Source organism: Mesoplodon bidens, assembly GCF_964165515.1.
Source record: "Mesoplodon bidens genome assembly, chromosome: 10".
NCBI lineage: Eukaryota > Metazoa > Chordata > Mammalia > Artiodactyla > Ziphiidae > Mesoplodon > Mesoplodon bidens.
The window spans coordinates 34599396-34616567 of record NC_138172.1 but is presented as its reverse complement, the minus strand read 5'-3'; the positions used below and the strand labels follow the sequence as shown (position 1 = coordinate 34616567).

Below are 17172 nucleotides of genomic sequence, written 5' to 3'. Positions count from 1 at the left end.
GATTGGCAGCCTCCAACATTTAGGGGCAAGGTCTATCAGTCCTTTAACTCACAATCTACCAGGCTATTGTGAAAACAAGTCTCAGACAAATTCTGCCATCCATGGGAACATTTATTGGAAGCATGCACAAAAGACAACCAACTTCTGAAAGTTCAAGCCCCAGCTCTCTATCCTTTTAGGTGGTCTGATGGCATCTTGCATCAGAACAAATGCATTATTTGCTGGAGTCAGTTTAACATTCTATTTGGAGTCAGGTGACCAAGAAGCAGGAGTCAGCAATTGGAGGCAAGACTGTTTAACAATCAGGCCTGGGGCACTATTCCTAAAGACAGAGGCCGCTGAGCTTGCAAAGCCTTTATGTGGGTTCATGCAGAGAAAGGTGGGGCCTCTGCAGTCTGTGGAACCAATCCATAAAGAATGGATACCTCCAATTTACCAGTGAAAATCATTTCTAATGCCCATTATGGTAATTGACAAAACCTCTGGTGTTAGAGAGAAATAACTGTAGCATATGTTGCCTTTTGCTTAAATACTAGCTGGAATATGTATTCCTGATTAGGGCAGTTGACTACCTCTGAGATATAGATTGCAATGAGCATACACATTTATATCACACCATCTATGATGAAGTATTCTACAGTAAGTTATACACCACATAACAATTGTATATTATATACAATCAGTGTTTCTTCTTGTGAAATGGGAATAATAATGGTGCTGATCTCATAGAGTGAAGATTAAAAATGATAAGACTGCTTAGTACCATGTCAGGCACATAGCAAGTATTCCATAAATGCTCATCATTATTATCTAGAAATTCCAAATAACATTATTTATTGTTCCATACATAGAGTCTTATGGAATGAACTCTGCCTTAGTTTTATTTTAGACTTGCCAAATTCTGGCATTCTCCAAAAGAAAGGGGGACACAGTTAGTCATGCATTTATTTCCCTTCCCAACAGAAGGGCATCCCTGAGTTGCCTTTGCTCTTTGCAGCCACATGCCTACTCTAAGTGGTGTGTCCAGCTTGTCCTGCCTGGAAGCTCCATTCCATGCTTGGGAATGAGAGAGAAAAAAAAAATAAAGTGGTCTACATGCCATTGCCCCTCATTGTCTCAGAAGTCTTTATGACTGTGTCATTTAGAAACAACTAGAGTAAGAAGTAATTACAGTGCCAGAATCTCATGCTATGGCCGGCAGGTATGAATCAAGAAGCTTAGGAGGAAAAGCTGAGCTGAGAAAACTAATGGTGATCTTCAGAAGCATCCTTCCCAACAGTGCAGTTAGCTAGGCCTCATTTGAGCAGCACAGTAAGAATAACCGGAATGCTAGAGTCATGGGTTTAGGGCAGTTAAAATGCATCCCAGACCCTGTACTAAGTGCTTTTGCATCCCTGTCAGGTGGGCCTTATCTCCATTCTCCAAATGAGGAAGCCTAGGCTTAGGGAGATTGAGGAATGTGCCCAAGGAGATGGGATAATTAGTGGAACAAATACGATTCAACCCTAGGCCGCCTGCTTGGGTGTGAGGCCTGTTCTCTCCCGTGGGGCGTGGGAGGGTGTCTTACATTTATGTATGTGCTGTCATGAGGAGCTAGCCCCGCTGGCTACATTACAGATGCCAAAGTCTTTAAAATGCCTAATGTGAGATTAGAAATGTCCTTCCCATTCCCACAAGCCTGAGTTACATTGCTTCTACTGAATTTTGAAAAACTCACAGAACTGCTTTGGGATATGAAGACAGGGAGCCTGACTTATCCTGAATTAGGTTCCGCATAGCATTGGCAACCCAAGATAGGAAACTTTAAATTTTGTAACATGCATCTCTCACATGGAGAGTTCTCTGTGCTGTATTAAATGACAGAAGGAAAACTCAGCTCATCACACTTGTAAAAGAAACCGCAGCATTCCTGGGTTTAAATCTGGAGTCATAACAATTCTATCTGATGGGCTTTTAAATATCCTGGAATTTGCATTTTGAATGTGTTATACATCACAAAAGGATTTTGATGGTGTTATCACAGCAAACACTGTAATCACATCCTGTAATTTATGTAATGCCAACTGCTGTCACTATGTAAAAAATCATGATATGCTATTCCTGATCTATATAGCTTCTCTCCTGAAGGAAATTGAGGGTCCTGAATCATACTCCTTAGAGGCATTATAAATGACTTTGAATGGAAAGTCTGGCCACCTTGATGGGTAGTCAGGCAAGCCAAGCAGTGAGTTAATAAGTAGATCAAAACTTCAGATACAAAATTGAACTAGACAAGGTGTCCTGAAGGCAGGCCATAACAGGGTGTTTGAACCTTGGGATTTAGGGAGCTGAGCAATCTAGGAGACCCTACATTGCCCAGAGCAACAGGATCTGTGGTTCATGCTGGAGGCCTTCCAGGAGGCTGTCTAATTAACCTTGGGGCTAAGAGTTTGTCTCTCTCAGACCTTGCCTCTGGTCTGAATCTTTGCTCACAGACTGCTTTGGATGGGGCCAGGAGGTGAAGCAGTGACCTCATCATGCATTTCTTTTCTGAACTCTGCTTTTTCTAACTCCCTCAAATCAACTTTAAGTTCTTTTTCTTTTTTAAGACAAGATGACCACATTTAACCTCTTCCCTCCATGCCCATCACTGCCAAATGTTCCCCTCCAAATCAGAACTCCTCAGGAAAGATTTGGGACCATTAGGAAATGAAAGAGAGGCCCCAGGGCAGAGCCTGGGATGAAAGAGTACGGAACAAAATTGTTCTGTATAAGAAAATGGGACAAATGAAAAAGCAGACATGCTTCCTGAGAGAAGAGGGAGGACAGCAGCCTTAGCAAGAGGGTAGAGGCCTGACCTCAGAAGTACAAAGGAATTTAAGGTCTTTTCAAGGGCAGGGATAACTCGTATTTAATTTTATGTTATTTTCTCTGCTGCAGTGTAACGGCCCATGTTTTACCAAAAGTCCATTACATGTTCTCAGGCCTCAGAGAAATTTTGAAGGGAAACTGTGGGAATTTCTCAGTTTTCTACATCTGTATACTTCCAGGAGGGGAATGAAGGGTTGTGCACGTAGGATGGTGAGGTAGTCCACAAATAGAACGAATCCAGCGGGAGCAGGAGCCTGGGTGGCTGGAATCCAGAAGCACTATCTTTCCCTAGGACTCCAGCAGCACCAAGCAGCTTCCCTCAATATGAGATGGTTCTGGGTCAGGTGTATCTAAGTCCCACTGTTAGAGTATCTTGGCTGAAATGTATGTTTCTACCAGAAGTTCAGTAGGTTACAAAATGTAAAGAAAGGGTCAGGAGATATTACTTTCAGTTTTCTATCTCGTACCATGTTATATAACATCTGCTCCTCAGTTTCTCCAACTGAGAAATGGGGAGATTGTTTGAAATCAGGACATCTCAAAATCTGACATCCAGCCATGTGTGAATTTCAAGCAGTCTGAGATCCCTCCCACCAAAACCTGTCCACAAACATGTATGATTTCTCCATCATTTCCCCACAGTGTTAAGAACCACTGGACTAGATCTCTAAGGCTTATTAGTTTAGCTATATAGGCCTGTTTTTGTCTTGTTTTGTTGTAAATTGTTTCACGTTATCTACTTAAATGGCAAGTAAAACACATTAATCATTTGCTGTAGGAATGTGCAGAAGCCAGCAAGCCCAAATGCAGATCCTGCATTGCATGTCTTATTATACAGTGATGTCATTGACAGGAGATAGGCCCACTGAAGACAGCCCTGGTTGATACCAAAGAACAGTGGCCCAGAATATCCAGTGAACCCTGTGATTCCTTATTCTTGGCAAGTGAGGCAAACACCTGTGTCACTGGGTTTGAGATACAAGTCCTTTTGATTCTGCTCCCAAAGTATATCTCAAATCTTCTCCCTTCTCGCCATTTGTAATGTGCCATCCACCCCTACCCTGACTAGACCATGCCTGTAGACTCCTAATTGGTCTTCTGGTTTCACTCGTATACTTCTGGGTTTCTCCCTGTCTTTCTTTCAGTTCCTTGGAGGTGAGCACCCAGCCAACATCTGCCATTGGGGCCCTCACTTGTTTCCTGGCTGACTCTTATTTAATCTTTGGGTCTTAAATTACAAACCCCTTCCATGACTTCCCAAATAGAAAGGGACCACCCACTACTCTCTCGTAGAATCGGTTCTTGTGCTAGATAGCACTTAGCCAGCTTATTGTTGCATATCACTTGGGCTAATTTTAAGATTATGTCTCTCTGGCTTACTCTAACTTATACATGGTAGTGACTTTTATTTATTTTATTTTTTTGCCATTGTATTCACCATATCCAACACAGTACCAGACAAATAGTAGGATGGGTAAATTAATGGTATATTGGAAAGGAAACTTATTCCTCTGCCCTCTTAAGTTTAATGATATAGGCCCTGCAAATTAAACTGACAAAAAATGAACTAACAGGAAAAAAGGTTTATTATGTGTGCATATGGAGGTCTTCATAGAAAAGAAGTAAAGAATCAAAGAGGCAGTTAGGTCTGGGTATGGGAGAATCAGATGGGATTTGTATATACCATTTTAACAAAGAGAGATAAATTTGTGGAGAAGTGACAAGACAAAGGAAAATGTGTTTGGGCTTCTAGGGGTGGTAAAGTATGGGAAGGTAAAAATACAGGGGAAAACTAATGGAATGGAAGGGTTACTTTAGTAAGGTTTACTTTGCAGACTCAATCTCATGAAGTCTCTGAGGTGATAAGAGCATTTACCACGATTAAGAGTTGTTTTCCTATTCCTGGTATGGGAGAGGGAATGGGGGGACACGTCCACAAAAGGAGATTTATACCCTGCCTTTAGACAGAAAGAGGGAAGGTACAGAGCTTTTCCTGAATCTCATCTGCTGTTTCTTAATTGCCTTCAGCTCAAGATAATCCATATGCCAAAGCGTCATATTCCAGGGTGGTATACTCTGATCCCCTTGATAAAATAGGTAAAATAGTCTCCACTTGAAGGAATGTGATTTGATTCTTGTTGTAGTTAAATCTATTTGCCTAATACTTATTCATTCTTAAAGTCTCTTTTTAAGTACTGCCTCCTCTGGGGACTCGTTCCTGCTCTGAGTTCATGGCCTAGTTATACAGTATGGTTATCTTTAGTTTATTCCTATGTCTCCCCAATTTGTAGCATCCCAGCACAGAGTAATAATTAAATCTCTTATGTCTACCACTCTTCCCTGGCCTAAGGGCTGATGCTTAATAGATATTTAGTAGGTAAATAAAAAGCAAAGAACTACATTCTTTGTTCTGATAGGTTTAAAAGTAAAAAAATTATAATGATTTTATCACTTAATTATAACCCAGTGGATAAACAGTTTGCAATTTCACATCCATCTGATCTATGCATGGTTAAAAAAAAGCGCAACTGATTGATTTTATATACGGGATATTGAAACTGGGGACAATGTGGTGATACGTCAATGAGCCTGTATATTCTTTATCTTTGCATGTGACCTGCATACCCAGTACTCATGAATGTTCATTGTGTGATTGAGTTCATAAATATATGACTTAAACTTGATTTTATGATATAGATTTTCAAATTTTCTAATATGGAGCTGTAGAAGCCATTGTTATTTGAAAGGACTCTACGGGTTTTATTCCTTGCCTGCTTATTCAGGAAGGTCCCATCTCCACTCAAGTACTCAGTGTCTAAGTATGAGGGAACATCTGTCAGGGGGCCCAGATACCTCACTGCCCTCAAGACTCCTGATGTCTCTGTAGTGGCTGCCTTACTCTTAGTATCCATTGGGGAGTCAGGTGTGTCTCAAAAACAAAGCACTTGAAATTCCCCAAATGAGAAGGAATGGGAAACCTGGGGTTACCGAGGAACTGACCTTTGTCCTTCTCAACACTGTGCTGTCAGTAACCACTCCAAAGAATTCCTGAGGCTCTTGACAACTGAATGGAAATTGGGGGAAAAAATCACTGAATTTTGAGTTTGAAGACTGAGGGTTAAGTTTTTGCTCTGCTCTTCATTGGCCATGTGCCCTTATGTAAATCACTTCCCTTTTCTGAGCTTCAGTTTCCTATAACCATATATGGTGACTGATATTAACCAGATTTATTGTGGTGATCATTTCACAATGTATACAAATATCAAAGCACAGATTGCTGGGACCTATCACCAAAATTTCTGATTCAGTAGATGTGAGGTGGGGCTCAGAATTTGCATTTCTAACACATCTAATATTTCTCACAGGTGATGCTGGTAGTGCTGGTCTGGGGACCACATTTTGAAAACCACTGTTAGATTAAAAAGACCTATGAAGTGCCATGAAAAATGACCCAAGCTGATACACTGTGATGTTTTAGTATATCAGGGATAACAGAGAACGTCCTAAAAGTAGGGGTGGTGGGAAGTGAATTCAAAATGTTGGGAATCAAAATAGCATGAGACTTCTCAACTCCAAAATCAGAATCAGGCATTCTTTCTCAGGAAGCTACTGGAGGATGTTCTTCATCCAAACAAGGAAGTAAACCGAGGAAGAGGAAGACATTGGGTCCTTCCCTGTCCATTTTGCAGAGATTCTAGCCCTTCGTCCTGGCATGCCTTGGTGACTCCCGGCCAGTGTCTTCCAATGGGAGAAGTGTGAGGACCCTGCCTGGGTGCAGGGAGGCCTGGAGGTAAGAAGCATGAGTGCTCAGCATGGGCCAGGCACACAGTAGGCACTGGAGGGTAAAAGTCCTCCTGCATCACTCCCAGAATGAAGCTAGCCTCCACGAGGTCTGGGGAGAAGACACCAGAATCTGCTTCACTGGAAAGCCTCTAGGTTGCCAGCCTGGGTCAGGGGCATCCTGCTGCCCCACCCCCATCACACCACGTGAGATACTTGTTTTAAAAAATAACAACATCTGTCCTTCAGTAGAATATAATATTTTAAAATAAAACCAGTGACTTATTTGATGGGTAAGAGACTTGCCTTGTGCCTGAACCCCCTTGGGTTGCTCTCTATGTAAGCATTGAGTGGTGTGATGGAATTCCTTTATGATAACCAAGTGGAGATTTCTGATGCTGTAAAGTTATCATCATACGCTTGATTCTGAATAAAGTTTGTGAGTATACCTAAGGCCTGAGTTCTCCTGGATCTGGGTGCACTGCCGTTTTCAGGAAATAGGCTGGGAAAATCCATGTGGCTATGGCCAAAATCAAACTGTTTTGCCAAGCATGCTTTCTCCCCTCTTAATTGAGAAACCTATTGTTATTTGGATGAAAATTTAATCTGTGCCTCTGATTCATTTACTCATTGCTCATTAACTTGCTATTTAGTTCTAGCTACATGAGCTGTTAGAGCTTTCTCTAAAGCTCCTCTAAACCAAAAGTGGGTTATGGCCACCTTCAGTGAGGCCAATTTGAGTCAGAACTAAAGTGAGCCCTAGCTGGGGCTTGAGGGTTCCATTAGGCTGAGAAAGTGAAGGCACAAAGACTGTGTCAGGCACCATGGCCTGTTGCTCTGCATTTTGAGATCTACCCCCTTTGTTCTCCCAAATCATTGCAAAATGGAGTTTTTGGAGAAAGAATCAAAGTTCTTGTATGCAGTTGGCCCTCATCTTTGAACTCTGCATCCATGGATTCAACCAACCTCGAAATGAAAATATTGGAAAAAAATTTTTTCCAGAAAGTTTCAAAAAGCAAAACTTGAATTTACTGTGCCAGCACCTCTTTATATAGCATTTACATGTGTATGAAGTATTATCAGCAATCTAGAGATGTTTCACTGTGTAGGGAAGGATGTATGTAGGTTATACACAAATACTATGCCATTTTACATCAGGGACTTGAGCATCCTCGGAGTTTGTTATTGGGGGTCCAGGGGCTGGAACCAATTCCCCACAGATACTGAGGATGACTGTAATGAGGAATGTCTTCTTTTTCTTTCCTAATAAACTGCATATGTCACTTATGGAGGTGGCAGGGGTGTGCCATGCTGGTTGAAGACACAGTGGTGGAGTGAGGGGCTGCTTCAAATCCTCTCTGCCACTTAGCAGATGTGTCATCTGGGACTGTTTACTTAACCCTTTTGTGCCTCCAGTTTTATCATATGTAACAGAAGGATAATGATAGGCTCTACCCCATTGCGATGTTGTAGGGATAACTGATATAGTGTCCTCTCCAGGGGCCTGCCTACTCCCCTCTCATGGGTGGTTTTGTGGCAGCTGAGGCAGGGTTGTCCACTGCTACTGCAAGCCAACACTTTTAACGTCCATGTGCTGTTGATCATCCACGCCAGGAGATGCAACCATAAATGTTCTCAGGAGCCAGGCTGGTGAACTAAGTGCGTAGAGAACTCTGGGTAGAAGAAAATGGTGGTTGGGACGGGGGGAGTGTGGTGACCTAGAGCATGTACGCACCACCTAAATGTATTCCTTTCAAAACTTTGAAAACAGCCAATGGTCAAATGAAGCTCTACAGGCATAATCTGCTAGGAGCTGGAAATTCCTTTTGCCTGACTATGTCATTCACAACTTTTGCTTTGCCCCCCTTCACCTCCTGCCTTCCAGAATCTGCTTCTATCTTCCTCAAATTATTGAAGAGAATTATTGAAGGCACCTCCCTTCCTGTACACAAGACCACTGGCAGTGACGATAGTGGCAGAACACAGCTTAGTCTTTGCACTTAGAGCTCACCCTTCATGTCCCTCAGTGCTCACACCTCTGGTGCCTGTTCTTGTGTGCCACTGTGCTCCCTTTGCCAGGTTGAGGTGGCACTGCTCTGTGTGTCCTGAGGTCCTGTAGCAACAGCCTATTGTCTAGAAGGACCTTCTCTTACTTGGCTTGCTCAGGGGTGCCTCTGTTGCTAGGCAATGGCAGACAAGGTGAAAGGGACTGTGGAATCTCAGATTGTCTGACCTGAAAACCCCCACTCAGTGCTCAGAATCCTGGCTTCTATGGTGTCTCCCACTGTGCACTGTTAACCAGCCACTGCCTCTGGGAGCTTGAAGATTTTACTGTCTAGTCTTTATCCTTGTATTTTTATTTCACTTGCTCTTATGGATAGTCTATGAAGTTAATTCCTCTGAGGTCTGCTCACTCAGCAGAATGCCTGCACAAGATAGATGCTTAGGAAACATGTTCTGATCAATTGATTCTGTCTTCCCTTCATTATCAAGAATTTGCTACTGTTCACATGCACATGGCATTATTTGGGGCATGACCCAAAGCTGTTCACACCCATTTCTTGGTCTCACTCAATGTTCAATAGGAATATAAAGAATTAGCAGAGGGCGTAGGAACCACCATAGACCATGGGCAGGGCAGCGTGAGGGCAGGCATTGTTTGTGTTCAGAGCAGGTACAAAGACAGAAACATGGAGGAGAGGTAGCAAGGAAGAGAAATGCAAGCTCAGTTCACATGTGATTAGACAGTTTCCATTTTTAGCCTTCTGGGTTAAATTTGCATAATTATTTTAAAAAGAAAAATTAATTAATTATGACTGTAGCTTTTAACCAAACTGTGCATTTAAAGTAATCACTCTGGGTAATTTAAATAAAATCTTTTCTGTAAACAGTTTATGCACATTAGAATGAAAAAACTGTTGGTTTATTCAATTAAAAGGACATTATTGTTTGGATTCTCTCTCTCTCTCTCTCTCTTTTTTTTTTCCAATTCAAAATAGAGGGCAGCCACATTGAGACAGATGGGAATTAATTGACTTGTCTCAAAAGTGACCAGATTTTGCTTTTTGTTTTTAATTTTAAAGAAGATAGATTCCAAAAGCCTTTTCAAAAACCAAACCACTATTTCAGAATACTGAAAAGAAATTCTACCCTTTACTCTGACAGGCAGTGGGTACAGAAATAAATTTGTTCCCTGGCAAACATGTGGGACTTCCTCACCAGCCCAGCACAAGTCAAAGAAGGTGGTTCTAAACAAAGCTCTCCAATACTGTGATCTTTAAAAATACCAGTTTGTACAAAAATACCAAACATTGTACATGCTTGGTGCTTTTCTAGGTGACACCATTCACTGTGGTTAAAGAGGCTCTTTCAATGAAGCCTACCATGATTTCAGGATGTTATTGTCCTTTACTCACTGGTTAGTTCCCTGAATGTCTATGGTCCCATTATACACTCTGCGAGGGGTGACACCTGGACTGTTTGCTCAGAGCATGGCACGTATTCAGCTCTGTTCTTAAGGTGTACAGGTACCGAGTGCCGAAGTCCATGTTGGACCCTCCCATGTGTTGGGGTGAAGTGCCTGGGAGCCATAGATCTGCTTCCATCCTAGAAGCAAGACCCAAAACTGATGTGAGCAGTACTGGCATCATTTGGGGATAATGGGTTGTGTGCTGGGTGGATTGGTACAGACCAGGCCTATTCCTGTCACAAACTTGCTTTTCTGGACCTCTAAAATAAGGTGGTTGAACTGAATAGCTATCTTTTTTTTCTTCCTAATTAGCAAAGCTATTTTATTCAAATAAAATCATATGTAAAATAAGAGCAGCTTGATTAAATTGGGGTCAGGGCCTCTGGTTCACAGAATTTGAATTTGGGGGTTCCACAAAGCAGAGTTCATGAACCACTGGTATAGATAGTTGATAATATGTTGTCTTAGTGAATCAGGTCTCTTTGGCTATGACAGAAATGCAGCTCAGTCAGACTTGTGTGATTAAGGAGAAACTGAAATGTCAAAGTGTAGATCTCTTCAGGCATGGCTGGATCTACATGCCCAAATGCAGTCAGGAATCTGCCTCTTGCCATCTCTTGGCTCTGCTTTCCTCTGTATATCTTTATTCTCAGGTGAGACTCTCCTCCCCTTGTGGTGTCATGACTGCCATCAGCAGCTCTAGGTTTACACCCTACTAGTGGAGCCCCTTGCCCCCAGAAGAAAGAAATCTCTTTCCCTATGGTTTTAGCTAAGACCCTGGTGCTGACTCTCATGGCTTCAGCCATGTGTTATCTCTTTCTGAACCAATGGCAGTGGTCAATAGGATGGAGAGTTCTGATTCACCATGCATGAGTCACATGTCTACCCTTGGATTTGGAGGAGGGTGGAGTCAGCCCCAGTCTAACGACAAGACCTGAGTATAGGGGACGGATTTTGTCTCACAGGCAAATAAAGTGCTATTACCAAAAGAAGGGACAAATTCTGTTCAGGCAAAAAGCTGTTCTGTCCATCTCCCTTCCAGATCTAACGACCTATGAATCTAAGCAAATCCTACTACTTTTCTTCTGCATCTGTGAAGATTGTGTTCAGGTCTGGTGATAGGACTTATACCTCCACGGAGAATAAACTGGTGTTGTATAAAGGGAAAAAGGACTGGTGAGAGTCTGGGGGGAACAGAGGACAAGATGACAACAGCAAATAGAAAATGCCAACCCATCTCAACCATCCTGAGTTCAGTCATCTTTCTAGGAGGGAAATGAATCAATTATTTTTGTCCTGTTATCGTAAATACTTGTTGGTTCAACCCCTGATATATCCTGTGCTGCACCAAAGGGGGAGCCAAGACTCTAATAGGTCTCAGTCCTTTACTTCCTGTGCTCTTTGCAGCTGTTTGACTAGAGTCTTTTTAAGCTCATGTTTCAAGCAACTCTTGTATAAATGCCCAGAATTCATGGCTGATTGAGCTACTTGAGCTTTGTAAATGTAGACATTGGGTATATATCTTTGCTAAAGGTTTAATAGTGAGATGGTTTTGGCTGTGTAACCCATGCATACCAAACCGTGACCTCAAGTGTCTTCCTGAGAGAAGCAGAGTTAACCGGGGCCAGATCATTATTTTGGTGATGAAGGGGCCAAAGCCTCTTACAGCCCTGAGCCTAGAACCCTGGTGAATGAGGTGGTATCACACTTGGGACTTCTTCTGTCTAGATCAGCGTGTGCAGTGACTTTGCAGAGAAAGATGGGTTGATACCCCAGCTCTGCCACTGCCACCCACCCTAATCTGTTTGTCACTCTCATGAGGTAGTTTTCTCCTTTGTAAAACAGGGATCATGATATTTACCATCTGTTACTATTGTTGCTTACTGAACACCCCCAAACATAGTGATGTTAAACAGTAATTTTCATATGCTCACAAATGCTGTGGCAGGAATCTGGACAGGAAATATCAAAGCTGGTTTACCTCTACTCCAGGACATCTAGTGTCCTAGCTGTAAAGAGTCAAATTCAAGTGACTCAATGGCTGGGGTATGAATCACCTGGAGGCATCTTTATTCACCTGTCAGGTTCTTAGTACTGGCTGTTGACTAGGACGTCAGGTGAGCTATTGGCAGGATACCTACACTGGCAGCATCTACATTATCTTTCCATGTGGTCTCTATGCATAGGGTGGTTTGAGCTTCTTCACAGCATGGTGGCCGGGTTTCCAGAGCAAGGCAGAACTGCATGACATGTTTATAATCTGTCCCTGGAAGTCACATGGTGCCATTTTCCCCATACTCTCTAGATTGAGGCAATCACAAAGGTTTTCCTAGTTTCAAAGTGAGGGGACATAGACTCCAACTCTTCATAGGAAGAATGTCAACATTACATTGTAGACTCTGACTCTTCATAGGAAGAATGTCAACATTGCATTGTAAATAGAGCATGGCATGGGAGATATTGTTATGCCCACTTTGGAAAATATTCCATATGTGGCAAATTGTACTGATTGATATCAATTATAAGAATATCATAATAACTTAGCATTGTTGTGATAAACACATTTTGGTCATAATTTATTATATATATTGCTGGATTTAGCTTGCTAACATTTTATTAAAGATCTTTGTTTTTATGTTCACCAGGGATATCAGTCTGTAGTTTTTCTTCTTGTAATTTAAGTTATGATAATGTCCATCTAAAATAATGAGTTCAGAAGAATTTCCTTCTTTATCTTCTAAAAAAGTTGGTGTAAGATTGCTGTATTTTCCATGAATATTGTTAGACTTCACTAATGAAATCATTTGGGCCTGGAGATTTTTTGGTGGTGGCGGGGGGAGTTTTTAATTCCAAATTAGTTTTCTTTATAGAGGTAGGGCTTTAAAGATTTTTATATTTCTATATGAATTTTGCTCATTTGTCTTTTTAGGAATTTGTCCACTTAATCTAAGTTGTTGAATTTATTGGCATAAATATGTTCATAATATTCTCTTATCCTTTTAATATATTTAGGATCCTTGGTGATAGCTCCTCTTTCATTCCTGATATTGGCAATTTGTTATCAATCTAGCTATGTGTTTTAAAATTTTTTTGATATATTCAAAGAACTAGCCTTTGCTTTCTACCAATTTTACTCTTCTGTCTGATTTTGGTTGCATTGCTTTTTGCTCTTGTTTTTTAGTTTTTAAACTTTCCTCTCATTATATTGTATTTAATTTGGTCTATTTTTCTAGCTCCTTTCTAGGTGAAGCTTTGACCATTCAACTGTTCTCCTTTTCTACTATAAGCTTTTAAAGCTGTATGTTTCTAAGGACTACTTTAGCCACATGTCACAACTTTTGATATGTTGTTTTCATTTTAATTCAGTTCAGAATATTTTCTAATGCCACTTGTGATTTAGGGATCTAAAGACTTCTGGGTTATAGTAGTGTGTTATTTTCAAATAACTCCAGATTTTACTAGGTACATTATCGTTATAAATTCTAATTCTAATTTAATTATTGTTATGAATTCTCTTGTGTTCAGAGAATATAATTTCAATAATTTTGTTTCTTGACACTTGTTTTATAGCCCAGCACATGGACTTTCTTGGTGAATATTTCATATATACTTGAAAAGAATGTGTGTTCTGCCGTTATTGTGCATATTGTTCAGGAACAATCAGTTTGATGAAATTGGTTGAAATAGTGTTGGTCAAGTGTTCTATATATTTACTTATTTTCTGTACACCTAGAAAACAGCTACTTTATGAATTACTGAGAAAGGAGTATTGAAATCACCAATGAAAATTCTAAATTTATGTTTAATTTTTTGATTCTGCTAATTTTTGTGTTACATATTTTGAAGCTTTAATATTAGGAATATACACAATGTCTTCTCAATGAATTGACCATTTTGTTATTGTGAAATATTTTTGTTTATCTCCCATATTTCTTGTTCTGAAGTCTATTTTGTTTGATATTAATATAGCTACCCCAACTTTCTTATGATTATTGTTTTGTGGTATGTATTTTCTACTCTTTTACCTTTAACATGCATATCTTTTGATTGAAAGTGTACTTTTTGTACACAAATTATAGTTGGATTTTTTTCCCTTTTTATCCAGCCTGACCATCTCTACTTTTTAATTGGTGCATTTAATCATTTACATTTAACGTAATTATCTGTATTTTTTGGTTTAAATATACCATATTTTTGTAAATATCTATCTACTCTGTTGTTTTATTTTTCTTCTTTATTTAACTCTACCATATTGTTATAAACAAATATACTATATTTATGTATACTATGCTATACATTCTTATATTTTTCTTCTTTTTTGGGTCTCCTTTTGAATGAATTTAGTGTTTCAAATGCCATTTTATCTCTACTATTGGCCTATTAGCTGTACCTCTTAGTTGTGTCTTTTAAGTGGTTGCTCTAGTGTAACAATTTCCATCTTCAACGTCTCAGAGTCTAACTTCCCTATAATGGAAGCAACTTACAACAGTATACTGCCATGCACCCCTTCCATTCTGTGTGCTATTATTAGCATACTGTTTACTCCCACATATATTATAAACCCCACACAATACATTATTTTTATTTTGCTTAAATTAAAAAGTGAGGAAAAAATCTCATATTTACCCACATATTTTTCATTTCTGATGCTACTTATTTTTTGTATAGATTCAGACTTCCATCTAGAATCATTTTACTTCACCTGAACTTCCTTTAATCTTTTCTAAAGTGCAACTCTGCTGGCAATGAATTCTCTTAAAATTTTTTTGTTGTTACTTGAAAACATTTTATTTCACTGTCTTTTGGAGAGGTATTTTCACTGGATAAAGAATTCTAAGTTTACCTTTTTTTTTTCTTACCGTACTTTGAAGCAGCTGTTCCATTATCATCTGGCTTGTATTGTTTCTGATGAGAAGTCAGTGATAAATCTTACCTTTGATGCCCTTTACCTATGTGCTTTTATTTTGTTGGTTGCTTTTATGATTTTGTTGTTATAACTGCAATTTTATTATAATGTGCTCTGGTATTTTCTGTGTATATGTGTGTGTTTATCTTGCTTCAGGTTCATTGAGCTTTCTTGGGTTGGTGTGTTTATAAATTTTATCAAATTTGAGATATTTAGCCATTTTTAATGGTTCTTGGCATTGTTTTTAGTTTTATTTCTCCCTTCATAATGTTTAAGTTTCCTTTAAATTCTTGATTATATTTGTAGTAGCTAATTTAAAGTTTATATTTTCCAATTATATGATTTCTGAGAATATTTCCTTTCTTTATAAATCATTTTCTTCTGGGTATGATTGATTGTTTTTCCTCTTATAAGTCACATTTTCTTTGGTTTCTATATTAGTAAATTTTTATTAGGCATTAAGCATAATGACACATGATAGTGGGCATTATGTTGTTGAGTGTCTGGATTCTGTTGTCTTCCTTTAAGGAGTGTTGAGTTATGTCCTGACAGTTAATTTACTTATGTATCAGCTTAGCCCTTTAAACACTTGTTTTAAAACTTTGGTTGGCAGGTATGATGTACCTTTCACTCTAGGTCTAGTTTAGTTCTAATGCTAGGCACAGTCTTTCTGGGATTCCTACTGAATGTCCCAGGTGTTTAACAAGGTGTTCTATTCTGACTGGTTGGAACTTGTAAATACCCAGCCTTGTTTCAGGCCCAATAGATTTTTTTAGCTTACAACTTCATTGTAGCCCCCCTCTCCTACCCCCTGTAATTGTGATTTTCTCAGCCTCATGGAGTCTTCCCCTAGCTCATTTTAGTATTAAATCAAAGACCTAAGAGGCCCTCTCTGTAGATTTCTGGAGCTCTTTCTCTGTATAGCTTTCTCTCTCCAGTGCTCTACCTTGCAAATTCCAGCCACCTCAGCATCTATAAACTTTGATTCATTCCTTGTCAATTCAGTGCAACTTCCAGGTTCTACTTGGCATTACCTTCCCTGCTCTGGGGTCTCATAAATGCCTCCAGATAGAGTATTAGAGTGATCATGAGTCTCACTTTATTGTTTTACCTTCTTTCAGGAAGCAAAGTCAGTGCTGATTATTGACCAACATCAAAGGACATTTGTTTCTTTTTTGTACTATATCCAGTTATCTAGTTGTTTGTGTCAGGGGAGATAATGCAGTACTAGTTATTCCATTGTGACCACAGTAGAAATAGAAATAAAAGATGACATGAATATTAGTTTGTTGTATCTTCAAGATTATTTACTTAAATTGTTCTATTTGTTTATTCATATTCAAGATTTAAAACATGTTAGCTTTAGATTAGTTTTACCAAAAGGTAATACATATCTTGTAAACGTTAAAAGGCAATGACAATTTATTGGATATGACATTGAGATAATTTTTATTTAAATATGATACTATACTAAGTCAATTTCATTGTGAGAGAGCCCTTTTTTATGCTTCTCTTTTAATTTCTTGATCATCTTACCTAACTCATGTATTCAGTATGAATGGCAGAATTTTATAGTTCAGCTTTTGGCATTTGGATTCCTCTAGTGGTTGTTTTGGTTTTTTAAAAAATAAATTTATTTAATTAATTAGTTTATTTATTTTGGCTACGTTGGGTCTTCATTGCTGCATGTGGTCTTTCTCTAGTTGCAGCGAGCAGGGGCTACTCTTCATTGCGGTGCGCAGGCTTCTCATTGCGGTGGATTCTCTTTGTTGCAGAGCATAGGCTCTAGGCACGTGGGCTTCAGTAGTTGTGGTACGTGGGCTCAGTAGTTGTGGCTCGTGGGCTCTAGAGCACAGGCTCAGTAGTTGTGGCACACGGGCTTTGTTGCTCCGTGGCACGTGGGATCTTCCCAGACCAGGGCTCAAACCCGTATCCCCTGCATTGGCAGGCAGATTCTTAACCACTGCACCACTGGGGAAGTCCCCCCTCTGGTTTTTAAAGGTGAACTTTAGAAGCACATTGGCCTCTTTGAGACTTGAACTGAAGTGGCACTGATAGCACTTGACTTTCTTAACTAAGACAAAAAAACAAACAGACTGTAAAACTGTCATTCTGTAAGGTGACAAGAAGAAAAGGCCCTAGGAAATACACATGGACTTCAATATTA

The 17172-nt window shown here is 39.7% G+C and overlaps 1 protein-coding gene across 1 annotated transcript in view; it reads left to right on the top strand.

Annotated features, from left to right (window-relative positions):
- Positions 1-17172, top strand: part of CACNA2D3 (calcium voltage-gated channel auxiliary subunit alpha2delta 3) — a gene marked incomplete at both ends in the record, with an annotated part of 788351 nt that overhangs the window by 531584 nt on the left and 239595 nt on the right. The gene's annotated exons all lie outside the window — the stretch shown is intronic.